At 51.9% G+C, this 22,844-nt stretch overlaps 1 protein-coding gene across 3 annotated transcripts in view; it reads left to right on the top strand.

Moving 5' to 3' along the window:
* Positions 1 to 5,385: 5,385 nt before the first annotated feature.
* The window catches only part of ndrg2 (NDRG family member 2), a 174,014-nt gene continuing 156,555 nt past the window's right edge, over positions 5,386 to 22,844 (top strand). The window contains exons 1-2 of one of the 3 annotated variants that reach the window (XM_063060178.1): positions 5,390 to 5,557; positions 12,627 to 12,795. The gene's annotated coding sequence lies outside the window, so the exon portion shown is untranslated. Of the gene's footprint in view, positions 5,558 to 12,626; positions 12,796 to 22,844 lie in introns of all 3 variants that reach the window. The other 2 variants (XM_063060181.1, XM_063060180.1) reach the window with 2 other exon arrangements.

Below are 22,844 nucleotides of genomic sequence, written 5' to 3'. Positions count from 1 at the left end.
GAGCTGTTGGGAGTGGTTTAAGCTATTATGGAAGGGGAATGGGAACCAGGGTGATAGAGCTGAGGATGAGCCAGCAGGTTCACAAGTAGATGATGAGTGTAACATGAATGTAAGGAAGGACAAGCCAATGATTGGGAACAAATGCAGGCAACAAAGATTTAAATTGTACCACAGAAGCAAAATTCAAAAGGGGAAAGAATGCAGGACTGAAGGTGCTGTATTTAAATGCACGTAGCATTTGGAATAGGGTGGACAAACTCATGGCGCAATTAGCGATCGGTCGGTATGATGTTATGGACATCACTGAGTTATGGCTGAAAGAAGGCCGTAGTTGGGAGCTTAACATCAAAGAATGTCCTTTGTATAAAAGAACAGGCAGGAAGGCATAAGTGATGGTGTGGCTCTGTTTGTAAGAAATGGAATTGCCTCTTTAGAAAGAGGTGACATAGGGTCAGAGAATGTTGAATCTTTAGGGGTTTGAATCTGCAAGGGTAAAAAAAACATAGTGGGAATCATATATAGGGCTCCAAATAGTAGCCAAGATGTGGGGTTGAGATTGCAAAGGAAAAGGCATATACTAAAGGTAATGTCACAATTGTAATGGGGGACTGCAATATGCAAGGGGATTGGGAAAATCAGGTTGGTGTTGTATCGCAAGAGAGGGAATTTGTTGAATGCCTACGAGATGGCGTTTTAGAGCAGTTTGTGCGTGAGCCTACTCAGGGAAAGGCTATCTCAGATTGGACGTTGTGTAACAACCCAGATCTTATTAGGGAGCTTAACGTAAAGGAACTCTTAGGAGGCAGTGATCATAATATGATTGAATTCATATTCCAGTTTGAGAGGGAGAAGCACAAGTCACGTGTATCAGTATCACAATGAAATAAAGGGAATTACAGAGGCATGAGAGCAGAATTTGCCCAGGTGGATTGGAGGAAGATACTGGCAGGGATGATGGCAGAGCAGAGATGGCTGAAGTTTCTGGGAATAGTTCACAAGGCACAGGACAAATATGCTCCACAGAAGAAGAAGTTCTCAAATGGCAGGGGTAGGCAACCATAGCTGACGAGGGAAGTTAAGGACAGCATAAAAGCCAAGAAAAGGGCATATAAGGTAGCAAAAGTGAGTGGGTAGTTGGATGATTGGGAAGCTTTTAAAATCCAACAAAAGGCAACTAAAAACCTATAAGAAGGCAAAAGATGAAATATGAAGGCAAACTAGCCAACAATATAAAGCAGGATACTGAAAGTTTTTTCAGTTATATAAAGAGTAAAAGGGAGGTGAGAGTTGATATTGGACCACTGGAAACTGATGCTGGTGAGGTGGTAATAGAGGACAAAGAAATGGCAGATGATCTTCATGGGTATTTTGCATCAGTCTTCACTGAGGAAGACACTAAAAGTGTGCCAGAGGTCTGTAAGTGTCAGGGAGCAGGAGTGAGTACCATTGCTATTACAAAGGAAAATGTGCTAGGAAAACTCAAAGGTCTTAAGGTGGATAAGTCACCTGGACCAGATGGACTACATCCCAGAGTCCTGAGAGAGGTTGCTGAAGAGATAATGGATGCATTCATCATGATCTACAAGAATCACTTGATTCTGGCATGGTTCCAGAGGACTAGAAGATTGCAAATGTCACTCCACTCTTAAGATGGGAGGAAGGCAAAAGAAAGGAAATTATAGGCTAGTTAGCCTAAACTCAGTGGTTGAGAAAGTTAAGGATGAGATTTTGGGGTACTTGGAGATTAATGAGAAAATGAGTCAAAATCATTTTATCAGCATGGTTTCTGTAAAGGCCTTGCCTGACCAATCTGATAGTTCTTTGAGGAAGTAACAAGCAGGGTGGACAAAAGAGAGGCAGTGGATGTCATTTACTTGGATTTTCAGAAGGCATTTGATAAGGTGCCACACATGAGACTGCTTAACAAGATAAAATCCTATGCGTTACAGGAAAGATAGATACTGGCATGGATAGAGGATTGGCTGACAGGCAGGAGGCAGCAAATGGGAATAAAAGGGGCCTTTTCTGGTTGGCTGCCAGTGACTAGTGGTGTTCCTCAGGGGTCAGTGTTGGGACTGCTAATTTTCACAATGTTTATCAATGATTTGGATCATGGAATTGATGGCTTTGTGGCAAAGTTTTGCAGATGATATGTAGATAGGTAGATGGGTAGGTGGTGCTGAGGAAGTAATGCAATTGCCTATAATTTCCTTTCCTTTGCCTTCCTCCCTTCTTTAAGTGTGGTCACATCCCGTACAAAGTGTGTGTGTTGAGGAGAAAGATGAAGTGAGTGTGTGTGTGTGTGTGTGTGTGTGTATTTGAGTGAGCTTACAGTGTGTTTCCGTTCCTCAATACTCCCTGGGCCCCCACCATTCACAGTATATGTTCAGTCCTTATACACCAAGGTCCCTCTGTTCCTCAGTATTCCCAGGAACCTGACATTCATTGTGCATGTCATACCCTTGTACACCTCAATACTCCCTGAGACGCCACCATTCTTGGAGTACGTCCTGTCCTTGTACACCAAAGCCCCTCTCTTCCTCAATACTCCCAGGGACCTGACAGTCATGGTGTACATTGCATCTTTGTAGAGCAAGGTGTTCCACAATACTCTCTGGCATCCCACCATTCACAGTCTAGGACACGGAGGGCACAGCCTCAAAATATAAGGCTGTCTCTTTAGAACAGAAATGAGGAGGAATTTCTTTAACTAGAGGGTGGTGAATCTGTGAAATTCTTTCTCACAGATGCTGTGGAGGCCACGTATGTTTGATAGGTTCTTGATTGGTAAGGACGTCAAATATTATGGGGAGAAGGTAGAAGAATGGGGTTGAGAGGATAATAAATCAGCCACGATGGAATGGTGGAGCAGACTTAATGGCCTGAATGGTTTAATTCTGCTCCTATGTCTTATGGTCCTTGTAAAACAAAGTCCCTGTTTCTCAATCCTCCCTGAGATTCCACCATTCGTAGTGTACTTCAAGGTCCTTCTAATTCTCAGTATTCCTTGGGATCCCACATTCCTGGTTGGCCTCACTTATGATGGTTATTTTTCCATCTACCACTTCTCAACCTAACTCAGCCCAGGGAAGTCACCCACTGCCCTTATCCTTACCCACCATCGTGTCAATGGCAATTGGATACTTAGAGTGCCCCAGGCTCGTCTGTGACCCAGAAAGAGAAAGCCTATTGATTTTTTGATTGCTTTTTTCCTGTCCTAACCATCTCTCTCTCTGTAAGTCAGTTTCTGTGTGTGTTTCTTTCTTTCTCTGTCTGTCTCTTTCTCTCTTTTGCTCTCCATCTCTGCCCCTCCTGAATTGGACCGCTAATTAGGCCCCAGACTGAGTGGGGAAGGGGAGCAAAGGGGCGGAGGATGACGCTCAAAATTGTCCTCATCCTGAGACCAAAGTTCCTGTTCCTGGTGCTGTGGAAGAGGTCGGAGGAGTTGGTCGACTTGGAGTTCGCTGTCCTGATGTGACGAAGTTCAGGGTTGGGAGCGGAGGGGTGGTTTGTTGGGGATGGTGGGGCAGAGGAAGGGAACTGGAATCCTGCAGACAACCTGGATACTCCCAATTGGAGAGGATTTCGAGGACGGCTGCGCGAGGTAAGGAGGACCAGTGGGGAGATGAAGGGGGAGGTGAGGTGAGGTGAGGAGGGAGGTGGGGGATTGAGGGAGGAGAAATTGGAGAAGGAATGCACAACTCTGAGGGAGGGATTGAGGAAGGAGGACGGGTGGAGGGGAGTGAGTGAGGGGACATCCCTCCCACACCTCTCTCACCCAGTCCTGTTTAATGCACATTCCTGACAGTGGGATGATCAGGAAGATAATGAGAGAGGGTGGAGAGACAGAAAGCGAGAGGGAGGGATAAAAGGGGGGGGCAATGAGAGGCAAATGGAGAAGAAGGGGTGGGGAGGAGAGAAGGAGAGGTGAAAGAAGGGCAATGAGGGGATAGATGGAGAGATGGAGGGGGTAGGGTTGGGAGGAGAGAGTGGAAAGTGAGGTTGAGAGGGAGGGAGAGGGGCTACAGAGGGAGGGGGTGTGAAGGGGAGAATGGTGGGGGGCCAAAGAAGGGAGAGAGGCAGGGAGGAGTGAAGAGAAAGGGTAAGGGAGGTTGTGGACAGGAGAAGGGAGGGGAGATGGAAGAGGGGAAGGGCACAGCAAAGAGGGAAGGGGAAGATGAGGGGAGATGGAGGGGGTAAGGAAAGTGGGTGGAGGGAGAGGCAGGGATTGAGGGGATAGGGAAAGGGAGATGGGGCATGCAGTGGAAAGGGAGGAGAGTTGATGGAAGATTGAAAGGAGGAAGGAAGGGGAAAGGAGTGAGAGGGGAGGGTGGGAGATAGAGATTGGAAGAGAGGGTTTCAGGCAGAGGTTGGGAGATGGAAGGAGGATGGGAGGTGAGGAAGAGGAGGAAGGAGTGGAGTGGAACAGGAGAAGAGAAGAGAGGTGGAAGGGGAGGCAGGAGGGTGAGGGAGGTGAGGGGAATGAGGAGGGAGGTGCAGAGAGAAGAGTGGAGAGAGGAAGGGGAGGAGATAGGGAGATGGAGGAGATGAGGGGGTTGGCAAGAGGTGGAGGAGAAAGGGGAAATGAGTGGGGGCAAGAGAGGTGAGGAAGGGTGGGAGGAGAGGGAGAGGAGGGAGGGAGGAGAGGGAAGGGAGGGAGGAGGAGAGTGAAGGGAGGGGTAGAGGGAGTGTGAAGGAGATGATAGGGAGAGGAGGAATGAGAGGATATCAGAGGGGAGGGGAAGGGTGGGAGTGAGAGGGGAAAGGGGAAGAGGGAAGGGAGGGAGTGAGGGGGAGGGAGGAGAAAGGGGAGAGTGGGAGTGTGAGGGGGAGTAGTGGGAGGGGTTGAGAATGGAAGGGAAGGAGTGAGGGGGAGGGATGAGGGAAGAGGAAAGGAGGGGGTGAGATGGCAGAGGGGAAATGTGAGTGGAGGAAGGGACGGGGTGAGAGGAGAAGAGAGGGAGTGAGAGGGGAGAATCGAATGTGTGGAGGGAAGGGGGTAAGAGGGAAGAGGGGAAAGGAGAGGCGGGGAGGGGAAGGAAGGGGGTGAGAGGGGAGGGAAGCTGAAAGGAGGGAGAGGAGGGAGGGAAAAGGAGAGGTGAGGCGAGAGTAGAGCAAGGGGAGAGAGAGGCAGGGGTGAGTGATGGGGAAAAGGCTGGGAGGGGCCAGAGGCGGGAGAGATTAATGGGGGGGGGGTAGAGGTGGAGAGAGTTAGATGGGAGGGGTTGCGATGGGCAGGGGAAAGGCTGAGGGGGATTGTGAGGAGGGGGTGAGAAGGGGAATGGGGTGGTGAGGAGGAGGAAGGAGGAGACGGCGGGGAGGGGAATGCGGATGATAGAAGAGTGAGGGGGAAGTGAGAACGCTGCGGGAAGCGTGACTGCAAAGCCTGTACGTCCCTCCCTTCCCTTCCCCCTCCCTGGGACCCGCACACTGCCTGCCGCCGTCCCTCCGCGGTGTGCCCTCCCCAGGACCCGCCCCTCTCGGAGCGGCTGACGGCGCGGAGCTGGGGAGTTGTTGATTTCAGAAGCTCCGGAGAGCGACACGGGACAGTGAGAGGGTGAGAGAGGCGGGGGTGGGGAGCGAATGCAGGGGGGCAGGCTCTCCTCGATCGGTGGGGGGAAGAGGGCAGGGCGGCTGCCGAGGTCATCGAGTCTTTGTGTGGGATCGCTCGAGTGAGGGATCGCTGGCGGCCTCCCGTTGCACCTGTTTTTGTAGATTGTCGTCTCTGAGTTTGTTTATCTCCGGGCTCAGTCTGTGTCTGTGCGTGTTTCTGTGTTGAATTGATTCTCTGTGTGTGAGTGTCCGTGCTTTGTGCGTTTACGTGACTGTGTGCATGCTTAAGGACTGCGAATGTGTTTAACGAGTGTGTATAAATGTGTGTGTACGTGAAAGAACCCATATCCATCTGTAGGTGTGCGAGATATGTCACCTTCCAGGTCTGTGTGGCTCGGCCCGCGTGTCTGGAGTGACCAGCTCTGTAGAATGTGTGTGTGCGTGTGTGTGTATCTGGAGGTGGTGCGTGCCTGAGTGTGAGACCGTAGTGCCCGCGTGTAAGTAGTGGGGCTGTGTCACGGTGTATGGGCTTGCTTGGTATATGGGTGTGTGTAGGTGTGAAAGGGTCACGGGTGGTCGAGGGCGGCGCTTGTGGGATTGTCTGTGAGGGAGAGGCTGGTGTGGGTGTGTGTGTGTGTCTGTGAGGGAGAGGCTGGTGTGGGTGTGTGTGTCTGTGAGGGAGAGGCTGGTGTGGGTGTGTGGGATTGTCTGTGAGGGAGAGGCTGGTGTGTGCGGGTGTCTGTGAGGGAGAGGCTGGTGTGGGTGTGTGCGGGTGTCTGTGAGGGAGAGGCTGGTGTGGGTGTGTGCGGGTGTCTGTGAGGGAGAGGCTGGTGTGGGTGTGTGCGGGTGTCTGTGAGGGAGAGGCTGGTGAGGGTGTGTGTGTCTGTGAGGGAGAGGCTGGTGTGGGTGTGTGCTGGTGTCTGTGAGGGAGAGGCTGGTGTGGGTGTGTGCGGGTGTCTGTGAGGGAGAGGCTGGTGTGGGTGTGTGCGGGTGTCTGTGAGGGAGAGGCTGGTGTGGGTGTGTGTGTGTGTCTGTGAGGGAGAGGCTGGTGTGGGTGTGTGCGGGTGTCTGTGAGGGAGAGGCTGGTGTGGGTGTGTGCGGGTGTCTGTGAGGGAGAGGCTGGTGTGGGTGTGTGCGTGTCTGTGAGGGAGAGGCTGGTGTGGGTGTGTGGGATTGTCTGTGAGGGAGAGGCTGGTGTGGGTGTGTGGGATTGTCTGTGAGGGAGAGGCTGGTGTGGGTGTGTGCGGGTGTCTGTGAGGGAGAGGCTGGTGTGGGTGTGTGTGTGTGTCTGTGAGGGAGAGGCTGGTGTGGGTGTGTGTGTGTGTCTGTGAGGGAGAGGCTGGTGTGGGTGTGTGGGATTGTCTGTGAGGGAGAGGCTGGTGTGGGTGTGTGTGTGTGTCTGTGAGGGTCTGTGTGGGTGTGTGCGGGTGTCTGTGAGGGAGAGGCTGGTGTGGGTGTGTGCGTGTGTCTGTGAGGGAGAGGCTGGTGTGGGTGTGTGCGGGTGTCTGTGAGGGAGAGGCTGGTGTGGGTGTGTGCGGGTGTCTGTGAGGGAGAGGCTGGTGTGGGTGTGTGCGGGTGTCTGTGAGGGAGAGGCTGGTGTGGGTGTGTGCGGGTGTCTGTGAGGGAGAGGCTGGTGTGGGTGTGTGCGTGTGTATGTGAGGGAGAGGCTGGTGTGGGTGTGAGGGCCTGTGTGGGTGTGTGCGTGTGTCTGTGAGGGCCTGTGTGGGTGTGTGCGTGTGTCTGTGAGGGAGAGGCTGGTGTGGGTGTGTGCTTGTGTCTGTGAGGGCCTGTGAGGGTGTGTGTGTCTGTGAGGGTGTGTGTGTCTGTGAGGGTGTGGGTGTGTGTGGAGGGTGTGTGCGGGTGTCTGTGAGGGAGAGGCTGGTGTGGGTGTGTGCGTGTGTCTGTGAGGGCCTGTGTGGGTGTGAGGGCCTGTGTGGGTGTGTGTGGAGGGTGTGTGCGGGTGTCTGTGAGGGTCTGTGTGGGTGTGTGCGTGTGTCTGTGAGGGCCTGTGTGGGTGTGTGCGTGTGTCTGTGAGGGAGAGGCTGGTGTGGGTGTGTGCGGGTGTCTGTGAGGGCCTGTGTGGGTGTGTGCGGGTGTCTGTGAGGGTGTGTGCGGGTGTCTGTGAGGGTCTGTGTGGGTGTGTGTGGAGGGTGTGTGCGGGTGTGTGTGGAGGGTCTGTGTGGGTGTGAGGGAGTGTGTGTCTGTGAGGGATTGTGTGCGGGTGTGGGTGTGTGTGGAGGGTGTGTGCGGGTGTGTGAGATGCTTATATGCATTTTGATGTTTGTGTGTGCTGAATTGTGTATTTGTATTGTCTTTGTGCAGTGAGTGTGTGTGATTGTGTCTCCATTGTGTGTGTGTACACTCATGCACTGTGTCGTGTGCGCGCATGTGTTTGTGTTTCTGTGTATCATGCGTGTGAGATTCTGTTCCAAGCTGTTTCATCTGGAAATACTGGCCAATTAGGGATTCTTGGTCCAGTCCTCCCTGTGGAGTGAGGGGATTGGGGCAACAGGGTTTCACCAGACCACATGCTCACCTCAGCCAAATGGTAGAGGAACAGTGTGAGCGAGCTGCGTTATTGTCAGTGGGGATACAGTCAGTGACACAGGGTGCTGGGGGAGAGGGGTCACTGAGGGACGGTGTCAGGGAGCTGGGTTATCGTCAGTGGGGATATAGTCAGTGACACAGGGCTGGGGAGAGGGGTCACTGAGGGACAGTGTGAGGGAGCTGCGTTATTGTCAGTGGGGATATAGTCAGTGACACAGGGCTGGGGGAGAGGGGTCACTGAGGGACGGTGTGAGGGAGCTGCGTTATTGTCAGTGGGGATACAGTCAGTGACACAGGGTGCTGGGGGAGAGGGGTCACTGAGGGATGGTGTCAGGGAGCTGGGTTATCGTCAGTGGGGATATAGTCAGTGACACAGGGCTGGGGGAGAGGGGTCACTGAGGGACGGTGTGAGGGAGCTGCGTTATTGTCAGTGGGGATACAGTCAGTGACACAGGGTGCTGGGGGAGAGGGGTCACTGAGGGACGGTGTCAGGGAGCTGGGTTATCGTCAGTGGGGATATAGTCAGTGACACAGGGCTGGGGAGAGGGGTCACTGAGGGACAGTGTGAGGGAGCTGCGTTATTGTCAGTGGGGATATAGTCAGTGACACAGGGCTGGGGGAGAGGGGTCACTGAGGGACGGTGTGAGGGAGCTGGGTTATTGTCAGTGGGGATACAGTCAGTGACACAGGGTGCTGGGGGAGAGGGGTCACTGAGGGACGGTGTCAGGGAGCTGGGTTATCGTCAGTGGGGATACAGTCAGTGACACGGTGCTGGGGGAGAGGGGTCACTGAGGGACGGTGTGAGGGAGCTGGGTTATCGTCAGTGGGGATACAGTCAGTGACACAGGGTGCTGGGGGAGAGGGGTCACTGAGGGACAGTGTGAGGGAGCTGCGTTATTGTCAGTGGGGATATAGTCAGTGACACAGGGCTGGGGGAGAGGGGTCACTGAGGGACGGTGTGAGGGAGCTGGGTTATTGTCAGTGGGGATACAGTCAGTGACACAGGGTGCTGGGGGAGAGGGGTCACTGAGGGACGGTGTGAGGGAGCTGGGTTATCGTCAGTGGGGATACAGTCAGTGACACAGGGCGCTGGGGGAGAGGGGTCACTGAGGGACGGTGTGAGGGAGCTGGGTTATTGTCAGTGGGGATACAGTCAGTGACACAGGGTGCTGGGGGAGAGGGGTCACTGAGGGACGGTGTGAGGGAGCTGGGTTATCGTCAGTGGGGATACAGTCAGTGACACAGGGCGCTGGGGGAGAGGGGTCACTGAGGGACGGTGTGAGGGAGCTGGGTTATCAGTGGGGATACAGTCAGTGACACAGGGTGCTAGGGGAGAGGAGTCACTGAGGGACGGTGTGAGGGAGCTGGGTTATCGTCAGTGGGGATACAGTCAGTGACACAGGGTCCTGGGGGAGAGGGGTCACTGAGGGACGGTGTGAGGGAGCTGGGTTATCGTCAGTAGGGATACAGTCAGTGACACAGGGCGCTGGGGGAGAGGGGTCACTGAGGGACGGTGTGAGGGAGCTGCGTTATTGTCAGTGGGGATACAGTCAGTGACACAGGGTGCTGGGGGAGAGGGGTCACTGAGGGACGGTGTGAGGGAGCTGGGTTATCGTCAGTGGGGATACAGTCAGTGACACAGGGTGCTGGGGGAGAGGGGTCACTGAGGGACGGTGTGAGGGAGCTGGGTTATCGTCAGTGGGGATACAGTCAGTGACACAGGGTGCTGGGGGAGAGGGGTCACTGAGGGACAGTGTGAGGGAGCTGCGTTATTGTCAGTGGGGATACAGTCAGTGACACAGGGTGCTGGGGGAGAGCGGTCACTGAGGGACGGTGTGAGGGAGCTGGATTATCGTCAGTGGGGATACAGTCAGTGACACAGGGTGCTGGGGGAGAGGGGTCACTGAGGGACGGTGTGAGGGAGCTGGGTTATCGTCAGTGGGGATACAGTCAGTGACACAGGGTGCTGGGGGAGAGGGGTCACTGAGGGACGGTGTGAGGGAGCTGGGTTATCGTCAGTGGGGATACAGTCAGTGACACAGGGTGCTGGGGGAGAGGAGTCACTGAGGGACGGTGTCAGGGAGCTGGGTTATCGTCAGTGGGGATACAGTCAGTGACACAGGGTGCTGGGGGAGAGGGGTCACTGAGGGACGGTGTGAGGGAGCTGGGTTATCGTCAGTGGGGATACAATCAGTGACACAGGGCACTGGGGGAGAAGGGTCACTGAGGGACGGTGTGAGGGAGCTGGGTTATTGTCAGTGGGGATACAGTCAGTGACACAGGGTGCCGGGGGAGAGGTGTCACTGAGGGACGCTGTGAGGGAGTGGGATTGTCGTCAGTGGGAATGCATGGGCCTCAAGTGGAGTACATGCTGTCTAGGTCCCCCCTTCCCACTCCATCGCAAGAGAAATGACTCACTCATTTTCTTTCTCCTCTCTGAGTCATAGGCTTGTGTGTTTAATGAGCAGCACGGAGATTTGTGCATAGATCTCTGAGGGGATTGGTTCTTGCTACAGAGAGAGAGAAAGAGCCATTGATTCTGTTGGAATCCTGCAGCGTTTACAATCAAACCCTTTGGCCCATCAAATTTGTGTCGAACAGTTCGACCACTCAGCATTCATCCCATTTTTATTTGTCCCTACCCAACACTCCCATTGAATCCCTTCCTTTCGGATTCCGTCCCTCACCCAAACACTGTGTGCAGGCTAGTTTGAGGGCCCCACCCCAGGACGGGACCTGATGGTCCTGACAGTTCAGGAGGACCTCCTTGCTTGGGAATTCTTGTGGGGAGGTGGGTCATAACGGGTCGGACAAGGAGAGGAGAGTCAGTATACATACTGGTCTTGGTGTATTATTGTCACGTACCGAGATACAGTTTAAAGCTTGTCTTGCATGCTGTACATACAGGTCAGGTCATTACAGGGTGCATTGAGGTAGAACCGGATAAAACAATAACAAAATGCAGAATAAAATGTAAGAGAGAAAGTGCAGTGCAGGGAAACAATAAGGTGCAAGATCATAACGGGGTAGATTGTGAAGTCAGGAGTGTAACTCATTGCACTGGGGAACAATGTCTCCTCTAATCTGTAATGACCACTACGCAAAAATCTTGCGCTGTGCAGTTTTCTGCCCCGTGATAACTTGTGTGCACTGAGTAATTTCTTCAATAAACACAGTGTAAATAAGCCAGTTGTAAAATCTGCTGACAAGTCATCATTAACTCCATGTTGCCAATACCGTCCACACCAGAAACCGGAAAAGGAAATGTGATTTTGTACAATCATGAAACGTATTTAACATGGCAATTTGGTAGAGGGTGAAAAACTTTGTGCACAGTTTAAATTCCTTTGCGTGTTGGTAGCAAAAGAAGTGTGGGAGGGAAGATTGCGAGGGAACTGTTGAATAGTCAGTGGGGTAGAAGGAGCTCTTGAGCTGGTGGTATGTGCTATCAGGCTGTTGTATCTTCTGCCCACTGGGGGGGGGGTGGGGGTGGAGAAGACAGAATGTGCGGGATGGGAGGCCCCGTGGATTCTGCCAGCTTTACCGAGGCAGTAAGAAGTGTAGACGGGGTATGTGAAGGGGAGGCTGGTTTCCATCATGTGCTGAGCTGTGCCCAGAGCTCTCTGCAGTTTCTTGCGGTCCCGGGCAGAGCAATTGCTGTCCCACGTTGTAATGCATCTAGACAGGATCCTCTCAATGGTACATTAGTAACAACTAGCAAGGGTCGACAAAGGCATGCTAAATTCTTTAGGCTCCTGAGGAAACTTTCTTGCCTGTGACGTCAGTGTGGGTGGACCAGTACACACATTCATCACATTCATTCTGGTATGGGCCTTCATTTATTGATTGGCATTCAACCCTTCTCCCTCTCTGATTTAATCCTACCCTAATTGCAGGACAATTTTTAATGACCAATTACCTTCCAACTGGTATGTTTTTGGACAGTGGGAGGAAACTGGAGCACCCGGAGGAAACCCACGCGGTCACGGGGAGAACGTACAAACTTCTTACAGACAGTGGTGGGAATTGAACCTGGGTCGCCGCTACCGAAACCACTTTGCTACCATCTGCCTTAACGTTGTGCTGACCTTTTTAATCTACTTCATGACTAATCTAACCCTTCTCCCCTACCTAGCCCATAACCCTCCATTTTTCTTTCACCCGTACGCCTATCTGAATGAAATGTCCCGAATACATCCAGCTCTAACACCACCTCTCGTAGTGTGTCCCCAGCACTTGCCAATCTCTGTGTGAGAAAAACTGACCTGTAACATCACCCCTTCACTTTCCACCAATCATCTTGTATGGATCCTGTGGTATCGGCCACTGCCATCCTGGTAAAAGGTAGCAGTTACACTTGTTTGCTTGGGTCTGTCAGGAGGACTTTGTCATGAGGCTGGGCACCCCCGTGGTGGTTGAGTTTGTAGCTCAGTGAGTGGGGGTGGGTGAGGGGGAGGAATATGGACAGGGGAACCCTGTTGCTCACCTTTCTCCTTTTCCATCCCTGCCCCCCCCCCACCCATCAGTCAGACATTGCGGAGTGTCGAGGAGGACCAGGAGTCGGACAGAAGCACATCCAGGCCAGAGAAAGGGAGAGCCCACCCGCCCGCCCATTGCAGAGCCTGACTGTCCCGGTGAAGGGCCCCACCTTCCATCTCAGCTGGAGGAGACTCTGCCCCCTCCCCCAAAGCCACGGTGAGTCCCAGATCTCCTCCCCTGCTAATGTCAGAGAGGGAGTTTCTGGGGAAGTGGAGGTGTGGGAGGTGTGGCGTGGTTTCTGGGGAGGATCTGTGTGTGGTCCCGAACAGGAATGGCGCACTATCTGAAGTTGTCAGCCCCATCAAGGCTGGGGGAGTGAGAAGAGGTTGACATTGTAGAGTGGAGTCAGAATCAGGTCTCATATTGCTGGTGTATGTCTTCAAATTTGTTGTTTTGGGGCAGCAGTACATTGCAATACATAATAAAAATGGTAAATTACAGTAAGATATATATATATTAGTATTTAAGTATAAATAAATCAATATATGTTTGTGTGCATTAGGATTAGGGTATATTTTTCTATATACACAGTATATAAATTAAGTAAGTAATGCAAAAAGAGAGGGAAAAATATAATGAGTTAGTGTTCATGGGTTCACGGGCTGCTCAGAAATCGGACGGCAGAGGGGAAGGAGCTGTTCCTGAAACACTGAGTGTGCGTCTTCATGCTCCTCTGCCTCCTCGCTGGTGGTAGCAATGAGAAGAGGGCATGTCTTGCTGACGAGGACCGACTCTCCCTTGGGAAAGGAAATCCTCTGTACTTACTCCCCCTCCTCCCCCGCTCCCGGTCTGGTGTGCTCCCTCCCCTCTCTCCAGTGGGGTGGGTTAACGGACGCTGGTCTCGTCCCACCAACTGAATGACACGCAGAGGGAAGGGGCCAGCAGAACCCGCCAACGTCCCAGCGAGATCCCACACTGAAACAGGACCCTTCCACAGTAAGACCACAAGGTACTGAGGCAGAATCAGGCCATTCGGCCCATCGAGCCCCACCATTCAATTGTAGCTGCTATTTTTCCCCTCAGCCCCATCCTTCCGCCTTCACCCACTCATCACTGACCAAGAACCCACCAGTCTCTGCCGTAAATACATTCAGTGACTCGGCTGTCCGTGGCAACAAATTCCACAGGTTAACCTTCCTGTGGCTGACGAAGTACCTCCTCGTCAAAGTCAAGGTGAAAGTCGAGTTTATTCCCATCTGCCCAAGTACAACGAAACTGCATTGAAAGACCACTTTGTAGCACCACGGGCACAAAGCATCACAGAAGACAAGAAATACGAAAGTTAAACTTTTTTTTTTCACACGAGAGCACAATTTAATAAAGAAAACCGACAAAGCCCACTTGGGGGCAAAATGTGGTCCCAGTGTGGTGGCTGTACTGGGGTAGGGTTGTGCCGGATGGTTGAAGAACTGAATGCTTGAAAGGAAGTAGCTGTCCCTGAACCTGGTGGTTTGGGACTTCTGTCTTCTGTCCACTGCCCAGTGGGAGGTGCGGGATGATGGCTGTTGCCTTCTTGGAGCATCTGAGGCACATGTAGATGCAAATGATCACGGTTTTAAAGGGACACCACTTTATTCTGAGGCCATAGCCTCAGATGCAAGACCCTAGTTTCCCACCGATGGAAACATCCACTCTATCCAGTCAGATTCCCCCAGCTCCACCTTCTAAGCTCCATCAAGAGCAGGCACAGGCCCTTCGTCATACGTTAACCCTTTTGTTCTGGGATCGTTCTTGCGATGCTCCTCGGAAGCGAAGATGCGTTGGCGACAAGATGGAGGGACGGGGAGTTGGGGGAGAGATGGAGTCGAGGGGGATGGCAGAGAGGGAGGAGGGAATTGGGTAGGGAGAGGAGGGGGGTAGGAGGAGGAAAGGTGGGGCAGGGAGGAGGAGGGTGTGGGAAGTGAAAGGGTAGGGTGAAAGAGGAGAAGGTGGATGAGAGAGGGAATGGGGAGGAGAGGGGGTGGTGATAGGTAAGGGGAATGGAGGGAGGAGGGGGTGGGGCGGAGGGTATTGGTGAGCAGAGGAGGGGATTGAGAGAGAGGAAGGGGTAGAGGAGAGAGGAGGGGGATGGGAGAAGTTGAAGGGTGGTCGGGAGCGGAGGGGGGATGGGAGAGGAGCATTGAGGAAGGGGAGGGGAGATGGGGATGCTGAGTCAGGAAGGGTGTGGAAGGGGGCATGGAAGAGAAGACAAGGATAGAGAAGAGAGGATGGGGAGAAAAGGAATGGTGATTGGAGGGGATAGGGTGGGGGGGTGGTGGAGGGATATGAGGGAGGGGAGGGGGATAGGAAAAGAGGAGAGGGTATTAGGAGGTGAGGTGGGGAGAGTGGAGGTGGAGTGAAGGAGAGGAAGAGGGTGTTGGGTGGAGAGAGAGAGCAAGATGGAAACTGTGGGAAAAGGGAAGGAGTAGAGGGTGGAGAGAGGAGGGAAAACGGAGGGAACCTCCTCCTCCTGGTGAAACTAACAGCAGACACTGAGCTCGAAGGACTTCCTTCGAGCGTCACCCTCTCTCTCCTGGGACCCGAGGGTGCTGGGGGAGTCTGCGGGAACGGGCCCCGGGGAGGAGGGATCAGATGCGAGGAAAGGTTTTGCAGCTGTTGTGTCTGCTTGCTGTCACCTTCAGCAGCGAAATTCCCCGGTGTCAGCCATTACCACAGACCCTGTCCCACCGGGTGTTTACACTGGAACCCTCATTGTTTGGCTTCAAGGCGTGTCAGGCAGTGAGTGTTTGATTTGAGAGTAAAGGCGCTTTTTAGAATCAAAATGTAAATCAGGTTTAATATTCACTGGCATACGTCATGAAATTTATTATGCTTGCAACAGCAGTACATAAAAACTATAAATCATAATAAGTATATATAAATATTAAATTACATAAGTAGTGCAACAGGAGAGGAAAAATTAGTGAGGTGTTCTTGGATTTATTATCAGTTCATAAATCTGATGGTGGAAGGCAAGAAGCTGTTCTTGAATCATTGAGGGTGTGTCTTCAGGCTCCTGTGCCTCCTCCCTGATGGTAGCAATGAGAAGAGGGCATTTTAGATTAGATTAGATTAGATTCAACTTTATTGTCATTGTGCCGAGTACAGATACAAAGCCAATGAAATGCAGTTAGCGTCTAACCAGAAATGCAAAGAGTAGTGTTATTTGCAAAAGAACTGTGAATAAAAAGTAGGTGCTACAGCACACAAATATAAAAGTACTGAGACACTACAATATGGGGGCAATACTGCTTAGCACTGTGATGTGAGGTTCAGCAGGGTCACAGCCTCAGGGAAGAATGAATGCTGGGGCTCCTTAATGATGGATGCTACCTTTTTGAGGCATCTCCTTTTGAAGATATAACCATATAACAATTACAGCGCGGAAACAGGCCATCTCAGCCCTTCCAGTCCATGCCGAACTCTTACTCTCACCTACTTCCACCGACCTGCACTCAGCCCATAACCCTCCATTCCTTTCCTGTCCATATATCTATCCAATTTAACTTTAAACAACAACATCGAACCTGCCTCAGCCACTTCTGCTGGAAGCTCGTTCCACACAGCCACCACTCTCTGAGTAGAGAAGTTCCCCCACATGTTACCCCTAAACTTTTGCCCTTTAACTCTCAACTCATGTCCTCTTGTTTCAATCTCCCCCATTCTCAATGGAAAAAGCCTATCCACGTCAACTCTATCAATCCCCTTCATAATTTTAAATACCTCTGTCAAGTCTCCCCTTAACCTTCTCCACTCCAAAGAATAAAGACCCAACTTGTTCAACCTTTCGCTGAAACCCAGGAAACATTCCAGTAAATCTTCTCGACGTCCTGATGTCCTCAATGCTGGGAGGCTTGGGCCACGGTGAAGCCGGCCGAGTTTGCAACTTGCTGCAGCTTTTTCCGATCCAGTTCAATGGCCCTCTGAATGCTCTCCATGGTAATCTGCAGAAATCTGCCAGTGTCTTTGATGACACACCAAGTCTCCTCAACCCCCTGATGAAATATTGCCGCTGTTGTGCCTGCTTTGTAATTGCATCGAAGTGTTGGGGCCAGGATAGATTTTCAGAGATGTCGACTCCCAGGAACTTGAAACTACTCGCCGTTTCCACTTCTGCTCCCTCTGTGACTGGTATTGTTCCCTCGACTTCCCCTCCCAGAAGTCCATAATCAACAACTTGGTCTTACTGACGTTGAGTGCAAAGGTTGTCACTGTGACACCACTCAACGAGGTGATCTGTATCACCCCTGTACGTCTCCTTGCCACCATCTGAAATTCTGCCTTCAATAAGTATCCTGTCGGCAAATTTGTAGATGACATTTGAGCTGTGCCAAGTCACACAGTAGAGCAGTGACTAAGCACACACCTTTCAGGTGCACCAGTGATGATTGTCAGCAAGGAGTAGATGGTATTTCCGATCCGCACAGACTGTAGTCTCCTGGTAGGGAAACCAAGGATTCAGATTGGAACTGAGGGTATGATTGTGTTAAACACAGCTTTAATCAATAAACAGCAGCCCAATGTAGATATTGCTATTGTTCAGGAGATCTGAAGCCAGTGAAATTGTTTCTACGCCACAGGTCACACACAGGGTGAGGCTCCTTCCACATTGTTCGTTTGATCTCTCTCTCTCTCCCTCTCTCCCTTTCTCCCCTCTCCCCTCTCCCCTCTCCCCTCACCTCTTCTCCTCTTCTCCCCTTCTCCCCTTCTCCTCTTCTCCCCTTCTCCCCTTCTCCCCCTCCCCCTCCCCTCTCCCCCTCCCCCTCCCCTTATCCCCCTCCCCTCTCCCTCTCCCCTCCCCCTCTCCCCTCCCCCTCCCCCTCCCCCTCCCCGTCTCTCTCCTCTCTCTCTCTCCCCTCTCCCCCTCTCCTCCTCTCCCCCTCCCCTTGTCCCACTCTCTCTCTCCCCTCTCTCTCCTCTCTCTCCCCTCTCTCTCCCCTCTCTCTCTCTCTCCCCTCTCTCTCCTCTCTCACTCCCCCCTCTCCCCTCCCTCCCCCTCTTCCCCTCTCCTACTCTCCCCCTCTCTCTCTCTCCTCTCTCTCCTCTCTCTCCCCTCTCTCTCCCCTCTCCCTCCCCTCTCTCTCCCCCTCTCTCCCCTCACTCCCCTCTCTCTCTCCCCTCTCTCCCCTCTCTCTCTCCTCTCTCTCCTCTCTCTCTCTCTCCTCTCTCTCTCTCCCCTCTCTCTCTCCCCTCTCTCCCCTCTCTCTCCCCCCACTCCCCTTTTACCCCCTCTCCCTCTCAGAGAGAAAGAAGAGAAGGGCTGCATGTGTGTGAGAAAGAGAGAGACAGTGAGTGTATGAGTGTTTGTTTTGTGTGTGTCTGTATGAGTGTACATACATGTGTATTGGTGTGTGTGTGTGTGCCTGTGAGTGTGTGTGTGTGTGTCCATGTCTATGTATGTGAGGTGTGAGTGTGTGTGTGTGTGTGTGTGTGTGTGTTTGTGTGTGTGAGAGTGTGTGTGTGAGTGGCTGAGTGTGAGTGTGTTCGTGTGTGTGTGTGAGTGTGTGTGTTTGTGTATGTGAGTGTGTGTGTGTGAGTGTGTTTGTGTGATTGGCTGAGTGTGAGTGTGTGTTTGTGTGTGTGAGTGTGAGTGTGTGTGTGTGCGCGTGAGTGTGTGTGTGTTTGTGTATGTGAGTGTGTGTGTGTGTGTGAGTGTGTTTGTGTGATTGGCTGAGTGTGTGTTTGTGTGTGTGAGTGAGTGTGTGTGTGTTTGTGTGTGTGAGTGTGAGTGTGTTTGTGTATGTGTGAGTGTGTGTGTGTGTGAGTGTGTTTGTGTGTGTGAGTGTGTGTGTGAGTGTGTGTGTGTGAGTGTGAGTGTGTGTTTGTGAGTGTGTGTGTGTTTGTGTGTGTGTGTTTGTGTGTGTTTGTGTGAGTGGCTGAGTGTGAGTGTGTGTGTGTGTGTGTGTGTCTCTGTGTGTGTGTATGTGTGTGTATGTGTGTGTTTGTGTGAGGGGGGTAGCTGGAGTGATGGAAGCCAGGAACCAGTGCAGTAAAGTACTGCCTCTGTCCTGTGAGTGTGAGCCCTGTTACATGAGCTGTGTTTCTCGGACCTCCCCCAGGCTTCCCTGGGCCACTGTAACCTTGTGACCGGTTTTGGGTGGTCTGGTCCTGTGCCTGGTTTCAGATCTCCCAAGTCCCCACCTCCGTCCCCACCCAGGCGATTCTGCTGCAGTAGGCAGGGACAGAGAGTCTGCTGTTGCTTGCTCTCCCAAAGCTCTCCGTCTGAAAAGAAGACTTGAGAATTTTGGATAGTGACTTCAATCATTGGGTTCCTTTCTGCCTACTCCTGTCCTCCACCTCCAGCCACCTAGGGTGATAGGCACACTTCCTCTCTCACTCATTCTCAAATATGCACTCTCACATACAAACACAGACACATAAACTATCACACACCCACTCTCATATACAAACATACACACGTGTTCTCATCTACAAACACACACATATATAAACACACACTCTCATATGCAAACACATCAAATACATAAACACACTCTCAAACATACAAACACACACACACACAAAAATCCCCATCTCTCTCTGTCTCTCACACAGAAACACATTCTCAAACACACACAAATTCCCGTCTCTCTGTGTCATACACACAGAAACACACTCACAAACATACACACACACAAAAGCCCTTTTCTCTGTCCCACACAGAAACACAATCTCAAACATACACACACGCAAATCCCTGTCCTTCTGTCTCACACACAGAAACATGCTCTCAAACATACATGTACACAAACCCCCCATCTCTCTGTCTCACACACAGAAACACACTCTCATGTACAAACACAGACAAAACCCCCGATCTCTCTGTCTCACACACAGAAACACACTCTCAAACATACACATTTTCTCTCTGTCAACAAACACACATAGCTCCCAAGGTCGGGAACGAACCCAGTCTCCAGAGCCCGGAGACAGTGGTTCTTCCTGTTCATGCCCAGTGTTCAGCATTCAGGAACTTTCAGGTTCCATAGACGTAAGGTGTTGCCTTTGGGTTGAAATTGATGAACAGAGCTGCCGTCTTCCGATTTGCACTTCAGATCTCTGGAATATTATCCGCTATCCCGTGCAGGATTTTACACAGTGACTGACGTGAGCCCCGGGAATATCTGAGAACAGGGAGACTTACGGGTATGGTTCCCTGAATGCGGTGAAGATGTTTGGCACTTTGGCCTTCGATGGACGGGCACCAAGTACTGGAGTTGGGACGCCATGTTTCAGCTGTACCAGATGTTGGTGAGACCGCACCTGGAGAACTGTGGACAGGTCTGCACGGCCAGCTACAGGAAGGATGTGATTAAGCTGGAGGGTGGAGAGGAGATTCACGAAAATGCTGCCAGGTCCGGAGGGCTTGAGCGATAAGGAAAGGATGGTCTGTTTTGCCTGGAATGAAGGAGGCTGAGGAGTCAATAAAATCATGAGGGGCATCAATGGATGCCCACAGTCTTTTATCCCAGGGTGGGGAAGTTTTGGTTTAAGATGAAAGGGGAACTGAGGGTTGAGTTTTTCCATACGTGGGTGTGTGGTTTGAGCTGTTGAAAGAGGTGATCGAGGTGGGGATGTTAGCATCATGGTGATTGTACTGCAGTCCGGGTCACTGAGGGGTGTTTTGGGCCTGGCAGCCCCCCCAGTTTTGGAATCCTCGCCCGCCTCGCTGTGGCTTTTGTCAGTTCCATCTCCCGGTCATACTGAGAGCAGAGGTATTTAGCTGTGTCCTCCCAAAAACCAACCAGAAACCACCCATTTCGATTCCAGTTTCCACACGGCCGCCTCAGGGCGGGGATGAGGCGGATGCAGGAAGGAAGAGCAACACCTCAGATTAGAGTCCTGATGAAGTGTCCCAGACCAAAATATCGACTGGTCACTTCCCTCCACAGATGCTGGCTGACTCACCGGGTTTCCTTCAACTTCTTGTGTGTGTGTTGCTCCAGGTTTCCAGCAACTGCAGACTTCCTTATGTCTCCCTCCTGTTCTGTCAGAATCAGGTTTAATATCAACGTTGTGAAATTTGTTGTTATGTGACTGCAGGACATTGCAACACAAGTAAAAAACTATAAGTGACAGTGATAACTGTAAATTATATTGCAGTATAAAAGATGAACGAAATAAACAGTGGAAAAAAGAGGAGAAGAGCGGTGAGGTGGAGTTCATGGGTTCAATGTCTGTTCAGAAATCAGATGGCAGAGGGACAGGAAGCTGGATCTGAATCATGGAGTGTGCCTTCAGGCTCCAGTACAATGAGATGAGGGCCTGTCCTGGGTGGTGGGGGTCCTTAATGGTGGGTGCTGCCTTTCTGAAGCATCGCCCCTTGAAGACGTGCCCATAATGGACTGACTGAGGTCACAACTTTCTGCAACTTACTTTGATCCTGTGCAGTGCCCACGCCCACCCCTTCACCCATATCAGGTGGTGATGCAGCCAGTCAGAAGGTCCTCCATGGTACATCTGTAGACGTTTTTGAGTGTCTCTGGTAACATACCAAATCTCCTCAAACTCCTGATGAAATATAACCTTGTTATTCTCCAACCTGATGGCATCAACTTAGATTTCTCCAACTTCTAGTCACCTCTGCCCACCCCTTTTGTTTTCCTTCATTCTGTTGGCCCTCTCACCCCATCTTGACCCAGCCCTCAACCTCATGATCTCTCTTTCACCCCCAACTTTCCCCCCTCTGGCTCCCTGCCTCCTTCCCTTTATTCCATGGTCCACTGTCCTATCAGTCTCTTCCTTCAGCCCTTTGGCTCTTCCACCCATCACCTCCCAGCCTCTCACATCATTCCATTTTAACCCCAGCTCCCCCAACCCTCTTTATAATTCCTTCTGCTCCCTTCCTCTCCCGAACGCCGACTGCTCACCCCCCTCCATAGCCGCTGTCTGACCTGCCGAGCTCCCCCGCCATTTTGAGTGCACGTTGCTCCGGATTCCTAGCGACTGCAGGGTCCCTTATGTTTCACCCCTTCCTCGTCGAAGCAAGTTCTCCGTAGGGAGCTGGGGGTTGGGGGCGTGCGGGACAAAGCCACTCGGCCCTGCTGCCGCCTTCCACAAGACCCCAACTCACATTTCTTCCCACCCCCTCTGGACCTTCCGCCCCCACCCCACAACTCCCCGGCTTTTGTTTATGGAGAACCTGTCTCCCGTGGCCTTACAAACATCACCAGGCCCTACCACCATCACCCTTTGAGGGAGGGCCTTCCCTCCGTCTCCATCATTAACAGACAACTCCCTTACTTTTTCCATTTTACTTGGAATTGGAGTGGCCTTATGGTGGCCACCTGTGCCAAGGTAGAGTGAAAAACTTGCCTGGCACACTGTGCACACAGATCAGGTGCATGGAGGTCGAACCAGGTCAAACAATAACATTGCACAATAAGTATAACAGCTGCTGAGAAAGTACAGTCAGATTAACAATAAGGTGCAAGGTCCATGATGGAGAACTTTTGGCGTATGAGAGGTCTGTTCAAGAGTCTTGTATCAGATCAACTGAGGATCCCACTGGTGATAGCACAGGATAGTTAACATCTTAGTCCACGTGTATTTTGTAACTCTAACAGTGGGTTAGCAGCCTCCTTGAGTCTGGTATGTGCTTTCAGGCTTCTGTATCTGCTGCCCAATGGGAGAGGGGAGAATACAAGAATGACTGCGGTGGGTGGGGCCTTTGACTGTGTTGTCAGTTTTACCAGATTAATGTGCACAGAGTCTGTGGAAGGAAGGCTAGTTTCTGTGATGAGCTGAGTTGTGTGCATAACTCTCCGCAGTCTCTTACGGTCACGGCCAGAGCACGAGGCATTAGCTGGCATGTTTTCTGTGCTGTATAGATAAGGAAAATAGCCTCCCGCTTTGTGCAACATGCTCTTCCTGTTGAGAAACCCCACTCAGAATGGGTTTGTTTCAATCCAGTATCCCCTCCTTCTGCCAAACAGACACAACCTCCACCTGTCCGACCCCTCCCCGTGGGGTGGCCCACCCGTTCCCGGTACCGGGCTGGTAGACCCTCTTATGACTGCGCTGTGTACGTCAACCCCCACCCCTCAGTAAGGAGACTGACACGGTCTCTGCTGAGTTCTGAAGCTGAACCTCCCAACTTTTGTATGCAGTTTCCCCACACAATAAGCTATTGTGTTCTGTTAAGCATTGAAGCCTTTGGTTTTGGATCAGATACAGAGGGTGGTGGTTTCTGAGAGGTGGAGGGAGGGAGAGACACAGAGAGAGAG

The sequence above is a fragment of the Mobula hypostoma genome, chromosome 10 (genome assembly GCF_963921235.1).
Source record: "Mobula hypostoma chromosome 10, sMobHyp1.1, whole genome shotgun sequence".
In the NCBI taxonomy this organism is placed as follows: Eukaryota; Metazoa; Chordata; class Chondrichthyes; order Myliobatiformes; family Myliobatidae; genus Mobula; species Mobula hypostoma.
The sequence above is the reverse complement of the archived record's forward strand: the minus strand, read 5'-3'. Positions and strand labels throughout refer to the sequence as shown.